The sequence below is a fragment of the Pecten maximus genome, chromosome 15 (assembly GCF_902652985.1).
Source record: "Pecten maximus chromosome 15, xPecMax1.1, whole genome shotgun sequence".
Taxonomy (NCBI): Eukaryota; Metazoa; Mollusca; class Bivalvia; order Pectinida; family Pectinidae; genus Pecten; species Pecten maximus.
This window is the reverse complement of record NC_047029.1, coordinates 21,308,251-21,324,179: the sequence shown is the minus strand read 5'-3', so window position 1 is coordinate 21,324,179 and position 15,929 is coordinate 21,308,251.

The window sequence follows — 15,929 nt, the reverse complement described above, 5'->3', positions numbered from 1 at the left end:
ACCTTGACCTTAGTTATCCTGACAGGATATCAAGTTTTGTCTGGGCCTTTTGACTTTGATCTTTGCTATCCTGACAGGATATCAAGTTTTGTCTGGACCATTTGAATTCCACCTTAGTTATCCTGACAGGATATCAAGTTTTGTCTGGACCATTTGAATTCCACCTTAGTTATCCTGACAGGATATCAAGTTTTGTCTGGACCATTTGACTTTGAGCCATATACAGATTCCATTTTCACTCAAAATCCTTTAAGTGTTTTGGGAAACTCTCAGATTTATATACAGATTCCATTTTCACTCAAAATCCTTTAAGTGTTTTGGGAAACTCTCAGATTTTGCTGATCTTGTTGTATTACTTGGGTATATCATTGAATCTCAATTTAGTGAGAGGGCTGACATAGGCATTAGTCAGTGAATTTGTTAATATCCAAGAAAACATTTAAAAAATGATTGAATCTCAAATAGTGGTCAGGTGGCACAGTGGTAACTGTACACTTGCCTTTTATCTAGTCGACCAGGGTTTGATTCCCCAATTGGACATTAAAAGGTTAGGGGTCACCTTTCCGACCATGTGGGTACTCTCCTCCCACACTTAGACCCCTCATACGCTTCCATCGGGGCCAACAAGCGTGATTAATATGTTATTATTAAGTTGATATAACTTATACCAACTTAATATAATAACTTGTTTCACAATTATTGTAAAATACCTGTAAAGTTTACATCTCTATATAGTTCCTGTATGTATACTCATATACAGACTTCAGTATTATATGTATATTCAAGGATTCTGAATTATCTGGATCAGACTCCATACACTCAGAAAGAACTGCCCACTATTGCATACGTTTATGTTTCCTGACTTTAGGGGCAATTTTATAACAATATGTAAATTAAAAGGCATTGTGCTTTTCAAATATTGGAACAATTTTTTTTTTCTCAGGCAGCTGTCTCTAAAATCGGTGTCATATGATAATCAGAATACTGACATTTATGTATATTATAAATTACATTATAGATCATTATCAATGAGATTAATTGAACTTAATTAAACTTAATGTCTGTGGATGCCATCTGATACTCAACTGGCATAAAAACCAATTGACAGCAATTTATTGATCAAATCAACTTATTTGATATTAGATATTTTTTAAATTGTCACCAGTATTTAAGAACTTGTGAAAAATAGCAATTATATCATCTTTTTTTTTCTGTGTTAAAAGCATTTTATGAATATGTCATTAAGAACATTTATTGCTTTTAATATCCATTTAATTACTTGTGAAAAATAGCAATTAGATTCTATATCGTCAATTTTTAAAATTGATTTAATTTTATCCATTGAAGTCCATGTGAAAAATAGCAATTACAAGTATATCATTTTTTTTTTAATTTGTTGATGTGTTTAGAAATATTTTATAAAAATATTTATTGCATTTTAAAACATTTATTGCTTTTAATGTTCATTTCTTGATTGAAAAGGTTCAAAATATGAAATACACATGAACTTGAGTTTTATTATGATCCATGTCTTCAGATTTGCATACATCTATATTTTTTTTCTTTTGGGGAAAAAACCCTCATTATTTCAAACTGCCAATCTTGTAAATTATCTTCTATAGATATTTTTTTGGAAATACTATAAGTAACAACAACATCTGAGTGATATTAGTATTATAATGCATTTTAACATTGTTTTTTATCAGATGAAACAACTATTCTATGAAGTTGTATTTTTTTTGAGGGGCATTTTGATTAGATAGGAAAATATTACTGCCCATTGCATATTTCAGTATTTTAATTTTGATTGAGTATCTCCTCTCTCAGTTTTTGTTGAACAGTCCCATTGGAACTTTATAATCATGGTATAAAGCTGTATTTTCCTAGTGGCATTTTGATTTGACTATTTTTGAAAACAGTTTAATGATCTTTGTTAATTTTCTGTATTTTAATCCTGTCTGGAGATGTTTTTGACTTTGTTTTGACCTAATTTCTATAAAACTGTGTACTATTTGTTATCAAACCTTGTAGTGATGGCTTCCAATTGGACAATTCTTGGGTTACATTTCCTTATTTTATGTATTTTGATACAAGAAAGTACGGTTACTGTAAATTGTACGTGTTTAAACAGTGATCTTATCACTTTTTACATTGTAGCTGGCGCTTAAATTTGAGTACGCAAAAATAAATATATTTACCGTGTTCGGGCATAAATATTTATTGTTTGGCACCTGGTATATCTTCTTATAAATTATGTATAAATGATCAGAATCTTTCCAGATGAAAATTCTTACCATAAAATTTGTCATTGTTAATATGTATTTTTATCAGAATGTCCATAAAAAAATCTCATTGAGTTGATAAACTTTCATTTATCAGATGTTAAACATCATAACCGATCTGAACAAATCTCATCGTTAAGTTCAGACTTACATTGTGAAGTTGAAGAATACAAAATTTATTAAATATCAAACTTTCCTCTTTGTATATATGTATATATATGTGTATATGTTTTAATTGTTCTATGCCAATTCTGAGATGTTACGAGTTTGAACCTTAACCTTATTTTTGTTTATTTTGTTTAACGTCCTACTAACAGCCAGGGTCATTTAAGGACGTGCCAGGTTTTGGAGGTGCAGGAAAGCCGGAGTACCCGGAGAAAAACCACCAACCTACCGTCAGTACCAGGCAACTGCCTCACGTGGGTTTCAAACTCGCAAACCCAGACGATAAAGTGTCGGAACACCTTAACCACAAAATTTTATGACAACTGTGATGTAAATGAGGATGGTAACAAGATCTTAATGTACAGTACTAACAGTATTTCATTCATGTATTATCAAATCTGTCTCATAGCTTTTGCCAAGAAAAATCTGTATTCAAAATATGTGATTTTTAACATTTATGCTTTTCTTGTGGTCCTTTTTGACCAATGTTTCTTAATTAATTTGTGACTGTATTATTAATTATAGTGTACTATTACATACCGATATTAGTTTTTACTTTTGCTTTCTTGATTTCTTGCTTGCCTGATTTTATTAATATGTTGCGTGTTATGTTGATATTTTGAGTTTTCGTATAACATTTTAATTTTTCGGTGTGGTGAGTGATATTTTTATGAGAGATTCTTCATGCCATTTCAATGCAATGCTTCATGTGAATATGTATGTGTGTCTTGATCTTCTGAGGAGAAAATTATATTTCTGTCTATGTCTGCAGTTTAAACTTGGATTTCCAATGTAAGTGTAAATATGCAATACCTAATTCTCAAATCTTACCACTTGGGTCTCTCCTCGGCATATATCCTTTTTGACAGGGGGTGGGTAAGAGAAGATCATATTAAATCTAATGAAGTCTTTGAAAAATATTCAGTTCAAAATTATTGTTCCAATGTCCAAGGGTAGTTATGAATAGGTCAGAAATAGAGGTTTAATTTCAAAATCTATTTGTATTCCGAGTTTGTTTGGTTTTAATTGAATGACTTTATTGTATACCAAGATGTCCAAATTCAGTGAAACACTTTACCAAACATTGGGAAACCAACTACCTGTAACATTGACTTTAATTTACTTTGACCTCAGTTACACAACTCTGGTATATAATCTTTCAGCTAAAATCGAGGATATAATACTTTTTGTTTGTTTGTTTTTGTTTAACATCCTATTAACAGCCAGGGTCATTTAAGGACGTGCCAGATTTTGGAGGTGGAGGAAAGCCGGAGTACCCGGAGAAAAACCACCGACCTGCAGTCAGTACCTGGCAACTGCAGGCCAGTGTTTTTTCTCCGGGTTCTCCCGGTTCTCCGGCTTTCCTCCACATCCAATACAATGATATGTAAATGTTTTCTAGTCAGAACTGCTGAGTTCTTTCTGACAAAGGTTTATTAATAGAAAACCAAGTTTAACATACGATGTTAGAATAATTCAAAATGATGAGATTGAAATTTCAGAATGGTTTCTGATGAATGCTTTACATTTTTGGGTTGATGATTTTGACGATTTGGTAATTCATACCAGGTAAAAATAATTTGAGAATTTCAAACACAAATGTATCCTACACAATGTATTTATCGATCATATTACTATTTTTTGTTTTTTGTTTGTTTTACTTTTCATGTGTAAAGTATTTCACCACACTTGAATTTTGTGTTGTTTTCTTGTATATTATTTTAAGTCAATATTCATTACTTACTGACAGATCATTAAAAAGTTGTCGTCATCACCAGATATTTCATTTCTTCAGTTCAGAATTAATGTTTTAAAAATCAACTGTAATAATCAAAATAGTGCTGATACAGCATAGGATACCCCATCTACATAGAAATGTTATGTCGATTCTATGAAGTTATATGAGGCCCCCAAGTTATTTGAAATTAGTTAAAGGGTCTTTTCACTTGATAATTACCCATAAAACACTTTGATATATTCCAGGTATAATTTAAAAGGTTAATTATTTTAGCACTGGAGGATGGTAATGGTGATTTTTGACACTACAGTATAAATAATACGGAGAAACAAGAGGCCCAGGGGACTTACTGGTCATCTGAGCTCTGATAAATTGTCAATTGAAACTGATTATGTTGTTTTTGCAAAGACTTATAACTTATAACTATTATGATAAGATTGGTCCCAATGAGGAAATTGTTCAAGATATAATTGGTATTAAGTCCACAGCATACCGAATTACATCAAAAGCTGTTCATATTTACTCAGCTTATCGTATTTGCAAGGTCTAATGGCAATAAAAATAAAAAGGACAATAACTCTGTAAGTTAAATCAAATTGGCCCCATCTTGTACTGATGTATTCTTAGTGATGGGAATCAGTTGCACTTTCAGAATTGATAATCAGAAACATGAAATTGTCTAAAGGAGGTGGTGCATAGGAGGGCTAAATCGGCCCATGGCGATTTTTTTCCCGGAAACATATTTTTGTCAAAAGCATAATATCCCCGATTATGTGGGAGGAATTAATTTCCATTCCTCAATGTATATATTCTTTTTTTGGTGATTTCATTATTTCCCCATCAAACTGCATAAGAAGCTAATGTTTTGACCACTAATTATTATAGAACACATTTTTATTTCCTATTTGTGAAACAAATTCACCACATTTGTTTAAGGTTTAATTTTGTATATGAATCATCACGCTCCGTGACACTAAAATTAAATTTCAGCCTAATTTGATGTCTTCTTTGTGAAAATCATTGTTTTTAACTTTTCATTTAAAGTCTAATACCACGAAGTTATTAATGGAGTACTATCAAAATTTCTGTTAGAAATTATCTATGGATATTCATAAACATTTAATGAAACAAATTTATTTTGTGAATTACTGGATATGCCAAGATTTTATTATGTTAAATGCATACACCCCAAATTTTGGACAACATATCAAAGTACCCAAAGACTGAAAAATAGAGGCAAATGCTACAAAAGGTACATCAAAACGTTCGATTAAACATTATTTTACTGCTTTACTGCTTGTGTCAGACAGGGTGCTCCTTTTTAACCCTTGGTTTTTTAATACAATTTACTTCATGATCTTTCTTTGTATGCAAAAATCTTTTGTTATCCAGTAATTTTTGATGATTTTTTGTTGTTGCGTATTAAGATTAATATGCAAACATGTTTTTTAAAAGCAAAATTTGATAGTACTCCAACGATTATTACATTTTATCTACTTAACAAATAAAAGAAAATTTCAAGGTAAATTTTTTACTGATAATTTTGTTAAAAAAGCTGTAATTACACTTTCTATTATACAAATTTCTTACTAAACACACATGTTTTTATAAAATATAACATCACATGAGACTATCAATGCAATATGAAATTTATCAAGTACTTTTGTACGAGAAATATATGGAATTTAAAAGGGAGGGTACACATTTTTTACAGAAATCATGTTATCATAATATCATGCATAAAATAAGATTCGGCCGTGGGCCGCCATGCACCACCTCCTTAGGCACAGAATTGCCCTTTTAGATAATCTGTACATCTCTAGTACATTTATTACAGATCTTGGCCATTGTTTTCAATATTTTTAATACTGAACTCAAGCTAAGTATTAAACAGTTGTTAATTACAATATATATATCTAAATCTCCTTAATCGATTGCAAAAGACCAATAAAGATATCAGTAAAATATTAGATCAACTTCCATTATATTGTATCAGTAACATTACAAAAATATATGAAAGCCAAAGATTACCAAAGAAAATGAAAGTATTTCCGATTGATTCCAATTTCAAAATCTTCATCGATGATTGGTTTTAATTTTATAAATGAAACTTTCAAATCTCCTTAATCGATTGCAAAAGACCAATAAAGATATCAGTAAAATATTAGATCAACTTCCATTATATTGTATCAGTAACATTACAAAAATATATGAAAGCCAAAGATTACCAAAAGAAATTCAAATATTTCCGATTGATTCCAATTTCATAATCTTCATCAATGATTGGTTTTAATTTTGTTAACGAAAATTTCAAAAAATTTTCACTTTCAAAATCATCATTGACGATTGGTTTTATTTTATTGATATTTTTTGACAAAAAATTAATTATTTTTGATCATTGGTCCACCACTAAAGTCTACTATGGACCAATTTGGTTTTAAGTCTGGATAATGGAGATGCATTAGTTTCAAGAAACACTAACATTCCACTTGTATGTGCTACAATTTATTGCACATATTGAATTGTTTAATTGGAAAAATCAACAAAGTGGAAATAAAGGAATCTGTACAAACAAACGTCAGTGTTTTTGTTTTATTGAGCGACATCCCATATAAAGAAATGCAGGCGCCCTATAGCAATCACAAGTGTCCCGCAAGCGCTTTTATTTTCAGAGTTTATCATAGAATCCAGAAGATGGCTAAAGTTTCTGAAATTTTACTTTGTGGTACACTGCAAAAAGCAGGTGACGTATAGATATCACTGTCGGTGGTGGCAGTGTTATCCACACAGAGGTTTACATGCAATAGCTCAAGTTCCCTTGGACTGATCAAATTAAAACCTTATGCAGATCTTTCTTAACAAAAGTGCTCGCTTTGGATTGCTTTTCAGGTCTGAAGGTCAAAGGTCAAGGTCCCTGGATGAAAATAGAAATTTGTTTCCATTCGATAAGTTAAGTTTCTTTGGTCTGATAAAGCCCAAACTTCAGGCAGATCATCCTCACCAAACATGCTTTCTTGGGATTGCTTTTCAGGTCCGAAAGGTCAAGGTCACTGTTATCAAAAATAGAAAATTTGTTTCCTTGTGATAATTTAGTTCCTTTCGGTCAATCAAACTCGATTTGTATGCAGATTTTCCATGCAAGTGCTTGCATGGGATTGTTTTTACTGGTCCAAAGGTGAAAGGTCAAGGTCACTTTAAATATGTTTCCATGCAGTAACTCCAGTTCTCTTGGGCTGATCAAGCTCAAAGTTTTTACTGAAAGATCCTGTTCTGTATTTCTGAATTTCAAGCATATTTTAGTGACACTGGTCTTACTTACTTTTAAAATTATTTCTTAAAGTGAAAAATATATCCATTTCTTCATAATCACCCAACTTCCGGAGCATGCAACACATCCACTTTGTGGAATTTTTGTGGTTATCTTAATTTGGCAGGAACAAGGAGTTGGGAGATACTGATTTTTATTATTATTTCAATCAAAGGTACGCAAAATATTTATACAAGACTGTCACACTGGAGAACTTGTAGAGTCACTGAGAGCCGGGGTCCAATTGTTGTAATCACAGGCTAACATCAATTTTAAACTCCTGTTAAAATTATTTCAGGTAAAACTAACTTCACAAAATTTTATGACACTATAGCACTCAATCTCTTATTGCCTATTTTGAGGAATACACACATTCAGGTTTTGAAGTAAAGGAGAAATTAGATTCCACTAATCAAGTGATTAAGTCAATCACCTTGTGAACAACTTGACCCTGATGTTATATACTTTTTAAAATGAATTTGGCTACTTATGCAAAAATATTCATTAGATTAGTTTTAATTCAGTTGATACAGAATTAAATACATGTAAGTCTCTTTATATCAAATTTATGAGAGTATTGCGTCTAAATATTAGTAAGACAATTCTGCTGCTACTAGATATGATGTTTTCACGTATGATTTGTCATTCCCTAAACATACGAGCTTGCAGCTTTTAATTTTTGCTGTTTGATTCTCCGACAAAAATAACATCTTGTAGTACAAGGATATAAGCAGATTCATAGTAATCTATCTTGGACCTATGAATCTAATAATAAAACAACAAATCTTCATAAAAAATCATACCATTTTTATTCTCAAAACTCATTAAGACCATTTAAAATACATGCAAATCTGTTGTGTAATGTGATGCTGATGATATATGGGACTAATAGATACATACTACCTATTTACTGGCTGGACACCAAAATGTAACTACATCTTGTTACATTTATACGGCATGAAAACAGAAACTGATCCATTTCCTGTATCCGCCAGCGGTATCTGGAAATAAGTACTACAATTTTTGAGTTGTGTTTAACAATGATTCTCAGACACTTTTCCAGCATATTGAGGTTACATCAGAGTAACAAGATGACTACTGATGATAAACACACCTTCTACAGTATAGGAGGAGTATTAGTTTTCCTGATTAGATACGCTAGATACTTTCAAAATGGACGCGCAATTAAAAAAATTCAGTACCAACATGATGGCAAATTTCAAGGTCTTGGAGGATAAAATGAATGATATCACAGAAAAACTCTCTGATATGGTGACATCAGAGAGTATGAATAAACAATTTAAAACCATGGCAACAAAAACGGATCTAGAAATTGTAAAAAAAGATATCATTGAAGAGCTGAACTCGAAAGTTGAAAAACTCGAAAACCGGGTATTAACACTTGAAATATCCAATGACGCAATGTTAAAACGTATTGAATTCCTAGAGAAAAAGGTACAGAAAAATGAAGAAGCGGTGGCAGAAGTTGGATTTATAACAGAAAAGGCCCACTATGACATCAATGAACTAGAACAATACACCAGGAAATCGAGTGTTCGAGTATTCGGCCTTGCGGACGAGCAAAATGAAGATATAGAAAAAACATGTGTGAAAGTTCATCGTTTTCTAAAAACCGAGCTGGAAATGGACTTGGAGAACTCCGATATCGATGTATCTCACAGGCTAGGAAAGTACAAACCTGACAAAGCTAGACCTGTCATCGTCAAGTTCATGTGTCGACGGAAAAAAATTGAATGCATAAAGAAGCGCTACAAGCTAAAAGGACGCGGTGTCGTAATTAGAGATGATCTCTCGCGCGAAAACCAGTATATGATGGACAGTCTCTCTTTTGATGATCGTGTCAGTGACAAATGGTCTGATAATGGTAAAATGTACGTAAGACTATCGACAGACAAGAAGGTCCATAGAGTATACCCAGGCATAGACTTGGATAGACTTGTGCATAAGTCACATCCGTAACTTTTGTGTCACTTATGTAAAATAAAACAAGAGACAAAAAGCTGATGACTATACTGTATACATATAATGATGCGTATAATTTGTGTTTCTTTTCATCATTTGTAATATTCTGAGTTGCCTACTACATACGAAAATTTCAAATACAAAATATAAGTCGCTTCGCCAAAATATAGTTGAATTCAAAGAAAATCATATATCACAAAGGGGGAAAGTATTACAACAGGCTACATATATGTATATCCCCAATTTGGTTCGATTGCGCCTTAAAACATTATCTGTACCTCTTTTTTTGTATTTCACTTTTTGTATTAAGCTCTTAAGTGTATATCCCCAATTTGGTTCGATTGCGCCTTAAAACATTATCTGTACCTCTTTTTTTGTATTTCACTTTTTGTATTAAGCTCTTAAGTGTGCTGTATAAAAAACTGTAGACCAATCATCGGTTAATTGTACTGGTATTAAGACTAAATATGCGAAGTTGTATTACTCTATCAATCGCATATCATACATATACAAGTGTTTACATTTGTATATGCCATATATATATATATACGTGTATAAATTGTATATACAATGATTTATATACAAGGTCATGACCTCACAACATGGTGTCGCTATGAGTACTAAAGCTTTTTGTTGATCAACTTACTAAATCACTAAATGTTTTCAATATTACATATATTTATTATGTGCATGTAAAAGTATGATTGAATTTGGACAGAATACGGGCTTGTTCAAAAGTCCTCATCTTGAGTTATGTATGTTCAATAATCATTAATGTATTATGTTAAAAAGAACGTGTTAAAATTTATCTAGAATACACGAAGTTTGGCTGTCTTGATCATCTTCGTAAATCACTAAATATTTTCAATATTACATATATTTATTTTACGGGCTTGTTTAAAAGTCCACATCTTGAGTTATGTATTACTTTATGATCAATTACATGTTCAATAATGTATTCAGTTAAATAGAACGTCTTAAAATCTATTTAGATACATGTGGCTTAATTGTCTTAGCGCATTTAAAAGTTTCATACAACAATGTGCATTGTGTAGCGTATAATTAAGTATTTTGAGATAGCTACGTATACTTTTCAGTACATTTGTATGTTAAAAACGTATTTTTTCACGTACAAATTCATATAGACATATCTATATAGATTATATCAACAGGTTGGTCATTTACGCAATTGATGTGTGCTGTACATCTTAAATCGCTTGAAATTATCTTAATTCTTGAGATCTATTTCCATTTCCGTATAAATTAGATCCCATTTATTTATTCATTTACATATTTGTAAGGGGAGATAACTCTAGTAAAAATAGCAACCATTATATGTCGGAATCAAACGCACCCTTGAATCAAAGTCTCCTACGTGTTTGTAGATAAAGGCGGAAGTGTATAGTGTAAACATGTGAATCAGACGATAAGGTGGGTTGTAGTTCCATGAACTCTTTGTATTATATTTTCATATGTGTTTGTATGTTCTATTTATGTTCAGGTCCAGACCCCAAGCTATATGTTGCAAGCCAAGGACTGTATATACGATCGTTATTTATATTACATAATGCAAGGTCTAACTATTCTATCTGCCAATTGCCAGGGTCTTGGTGACTTATCAAAACAGAAAGACGTGTTTTCGTATCTGAGAAACAAAAAATATAACATATTCTGTCTCCAGGATACACATTTTACACTAGAAACTGAAAATCTGATTAGATCTAACTGGGGACTTGATTGTTATTTTAATTCATATCGTTCAAATTGTAGAGGGGTTGCCATCCTTTTTAACAACAACTTTGAATACAAAATTTTAAACACTAGGAAAGATGACTGTGGAAATATTTTAGCTTTTGATATTGTAATTGAAGGTGAGAAACTTTCACTTATTAATGTATATGGTCCTAACAGTGACAGACCTGATTTTTATGAAAACATGGAAAAAATTGTTACTGAGTTAGGTAATAATCAGTTTATTATATGTGGCGATTTTAACTTTGTTATAGACCCAGATCTGGATTGTGATAATTATACGCAAATTAACAACCCTAAAGCTAGAGAGAAATTTTTGGTAATTAAACAGGAACTAGGACTTATTGATACATTTAGAGAACTCAACTCTGATGCTAGAAGATATACTTGGCGCAGAAGAAATCCATGTAAACAGGCAAGATTAGATTACATTTTTATATCAGATGGATTGTTATCAAGCTTAAGTGAGTCACGCATTGAGTCAGGATACCGATCTGACCATTCAATGCCTGTAATAAACCTTAATTTTACCAAATTTCAAAAGGGGAGGGGGTTATGGAAAATTAATAATTCATTACTTCAGGATTCTGATTATTTAGACGCTATTAGATCAGTGATTGTAAAAGTTAAAAAACAATATGCATTACCAGTATACAATATGGATAACATAGAAAATATTCCTTCTGAGGAGTTGATGTTTGTTATTAATGACCAACTATTTTTAGAGATTTTATTGTTAGAAATTAGAAGCAAAACTATTTCATATTCTTCTTTTAAAAAGAAAGCCAATAATAATTTAGAAAATAAGTTGATAGAAGATATCCAAAAGCTAGAAACTGGGACAATTGTAGGTGACATCGAATTAAATAGCATTGATTCTAAAAAGCAAGAACTAGAGGAATTAAGAAGGCATAAGTTAAAAGGTAATATGATTCGGTCTAGAGCTAAATGGATTAGTGAAGGTGAAAAACCAACAAGATATTTTTGTGGACTAGAATCCCGGAATTTTACTAGTAAAATTATTCCTAGATTAGATAAGGAAGATGGAACAGTTATAACAGGGCAGTCAGAAATTTTGAAGGAAACCGAACTTTTTTATAAAAAATTATATAAGAGAAATGATGACATCCTTGATGATGATTTAGAAGAACTATTAGGTCAATATAATGTACCCAAATTATCTCCCCTTGAATCTCTATCTTTAGAAGGACCAATTACCATAGCCGAGATGGGGAAAATATTAAAAAAAATGAAAGAAAATAAAAGTCCTGGTTCTGACGGATTTTCAGTTGAATTTTTAAGAGTATTTTGGAAGCAACTTAGTCATTACATAGTCAGGTCAATCAATTATGGTTACTCGATATCAGAATTGTCTATTACCCAAAAACAAGGAATTATAACATGTATTCCTAAAGGAGATAAACCACGTAATCAGTTAAAAAATTGGCGCCCTATTACATTACTTAATACTATTTACAAACTGGCATCTGGCACAATAGCGGAAAGATTTAAAACTGTTATCACCAAATTAATAAGTAATAATCAAACTGGATTTGTTCCAGGTAGATACATTGGCGAAAATACACGATTAATTTACGATCTAATGCAATATACTGAAGAACATGACATACCTGGTCTTCTTTTGTTAATTGACTTTGAAAAAGCTTTTGACTCTGTTTCTTGGAAATTCATTTCAAAAACTTTAAATTTTTTCAATTTTGGACAATCAATTATTAAATGGATTAAACTTTTTCAAAAAAACATTCAGTCTGCTATCAATATAGGAGGTAACTTGACAAATTTTTTCGGTATTGAGCGCGGTTGCCGACAGGGGGATCCGGTCTCTTCATATATTTTTATACTATGTGCAGAGATTTTATCGATATTATTAAGAAATAATTTAGACATTAGTGGTATTGTAGTTGACAATCAAGAAATTCTTCTCTCTCAATTTGCGGACGATACTTCAGTTATTCTTGATGGCTCGGAAAAATCTTTAAATATCACTCTACAACAGCTTAATTATTATGCCAGAGTTTCTGGACTCAAAATGAATTTCACCAAGACCCAGGTAATTTGGATAGGTAGCAAAAAGTATAGTAATGATAAATATACAACAGTACACAATCTTTCATGGGGAAGCACAAAGTTTAATCTTTTAGGAATAGAATATGATGTTGATTTGCATAAAATAGTAAAATTGAATTTTGACAAGAAACTTATTAAATTGAAATCCCTCATTAACTCGTGGAGCCGAAGAAATCTTACTCCAATAGGGAAAATAACTATTATAAAAACACTACTTATTTCACAATTCAATCATCTCTTTATAGCTCTCCCGAACCCAAACGAATCGTATATAAAAAAAGTCAACAATATATTATATGAATTTCTTTGGTGTGGTAAAACAGACAAAATTAAACGTGATGTTATAATTAAGTCATATATTGAAGGTGGTTTAAAGATGATTAATTTAAAATCTTTATAACAGGTCTTAAGACAACATGGGTAAGGCGGATTTATAAAGATGATGCTAGTTGGATGTATATTACAGATAAATATATGGATACATTTGCTTTGGCAAATTGTGGACTTCAAAAACTCAAAATTACTTTGGAAGAATGTACAAATTTGTTTTGGAAAGATGTTCTGAAAGCTTGGTATATAACAATAGATGGATCCAATACTTACAATGAAAAAATCTGGAAAAATCCTTTGTGGTATAATTATAACATCAAAATAAACAACAAACCTGCTTTCTGCAAAGAATGGTTCAGGAAAGGGGTAATGTATATATATGATATTGTTAAAAAAGATGGCTCATTTTATAATTTTGAAGAATTTCAACAAAAATATGGTATAAGATCCAACTTTTTAACATTTCATGGTATTATTAGAGCTGTAAAACATTTTATAAATAGTAAACAGGAAACTTTCTCTTCAGCAATCTGTTTACCAAACATACCTTTAAATTTGAAAGTTATACTAAGAAATAAAAAAGGGACACATGACATCTATAGAATCTTGTGCCATAATCACACAAAGCCTACATCACAAAGAAAATGGAGCTTAATTTTTAATATCCAGGAAAACCAATGGAAAGAAGTTTATACAAATGTTTTTAAAACCACTAATAGTACAAAACTAAGATGGCTTCAATACAGAATCAATCATAGAATTTTAACTACAAATACAATTCTACATAAAATGGGTATAAAACAAGATAATTTATGTACATTCTGTAGAAATTTTCCAGAAACCATTGAACACTTTTTTTGGGATTGTGATAAGGTTAGTGTTCTTTTACGTGAATTTAAACAATTACTTGCTGCTAACAACATTTTTGTCGATTTTATTAAACAGGAATTTATACTTGGAAAATTTAGTTTCAGTGATGCAGATTTGGTATTAGATAACCTTATTTTACTATTGATTAAACAATATTTGTTTAAAATGAAATGTTTAGAAAAAGATATCAATTTAATAAGTTTAAAGAACCATATACTGTTTGAACTGAAAGCTCATAAGCTGATGATAGTTAAGCATAAGGCATACCGAAACAACGTTGAGTTACAAAATAATCTTGAAAACTGGCTTAACATATGATTTTAATGATTTTAATATATCTATGATGTGGTTTTATTTAATGTAACAGTTTTGTGCTGACAATTTAAAGTTTAGATATATACTTACGTGTACATTGTATACACTATTTACCATCTGTGTAATCAAACAATTAGTCTGAGGCTGCAAAAGAAAATCCCCCCCCCCCCCCCCCCCCCCCCCCAGTATGTTTGTAATGTGTAAGTTTGATTTGGTGTCTTTATGTGTGTGAGTGACTGAGTAAAGACATATAGAATGGCTACATGTATGAATATATATAACATTATATCTAAATGAATATGATGTATGCTTGTAAGTTTGAATGGACATGTATTGTATTTGTAATGTGATGTTGATAAAATTAAAATTGAATAAAAAATTTGTTAAAAAAAAAAAAAAAGTTTTCCTGATTAACTATAGACACAAACACATTAGCATTCCAATACAAAAATTTGACGTTTATACATTTACTAGGAAGATATATCTACAATCCTCTAAACACAAAGAGAACAACACAGTAAAACATGTCTAATGTGACTCCAGAGAATGGAGAACATGCTGCTGGATCAAAACATTAAAGAATATACTACTCAGATTAGACAGGTTCACTATGAATGTCTTGGTGTCAGATTAGACAGGTTCACTATGAATGTCTTGGTGTCAGATTAGACAGGTTCATTACGAATGTCTCAGTGTCAGATTAGACAGGTTCATTACGAATGTCTTAGTGTCAGAATAGACAGGTTCATTACGAATGTCTTAGTGTCAGAATAGACAGGTTCATTACGAATGTCTTAGTGTCAGATTAGACAGGTTCACTATGAATGTCTTAGTGTCAGATTAGACAGGTTCATTACGAATGTCTTAGTGTCAGATTAGACAGGTTCATTACGAATGTCTTGGTGTCAGATAACAGGTTCACTACGAATGCACAGGTAAGTAAATGTCTGCGTCAGATTAGACAGGTTTTACTGTACTACAACTGTACAGGTAAGTAAATGTCCCAGTGTCAGATTAGACAGGGTTTACTGTTCTATACCTGTACAGGTAAGTAAATGTCTGTCAGATTAGACAAGGGTTTACTGTACTACAACTGTAC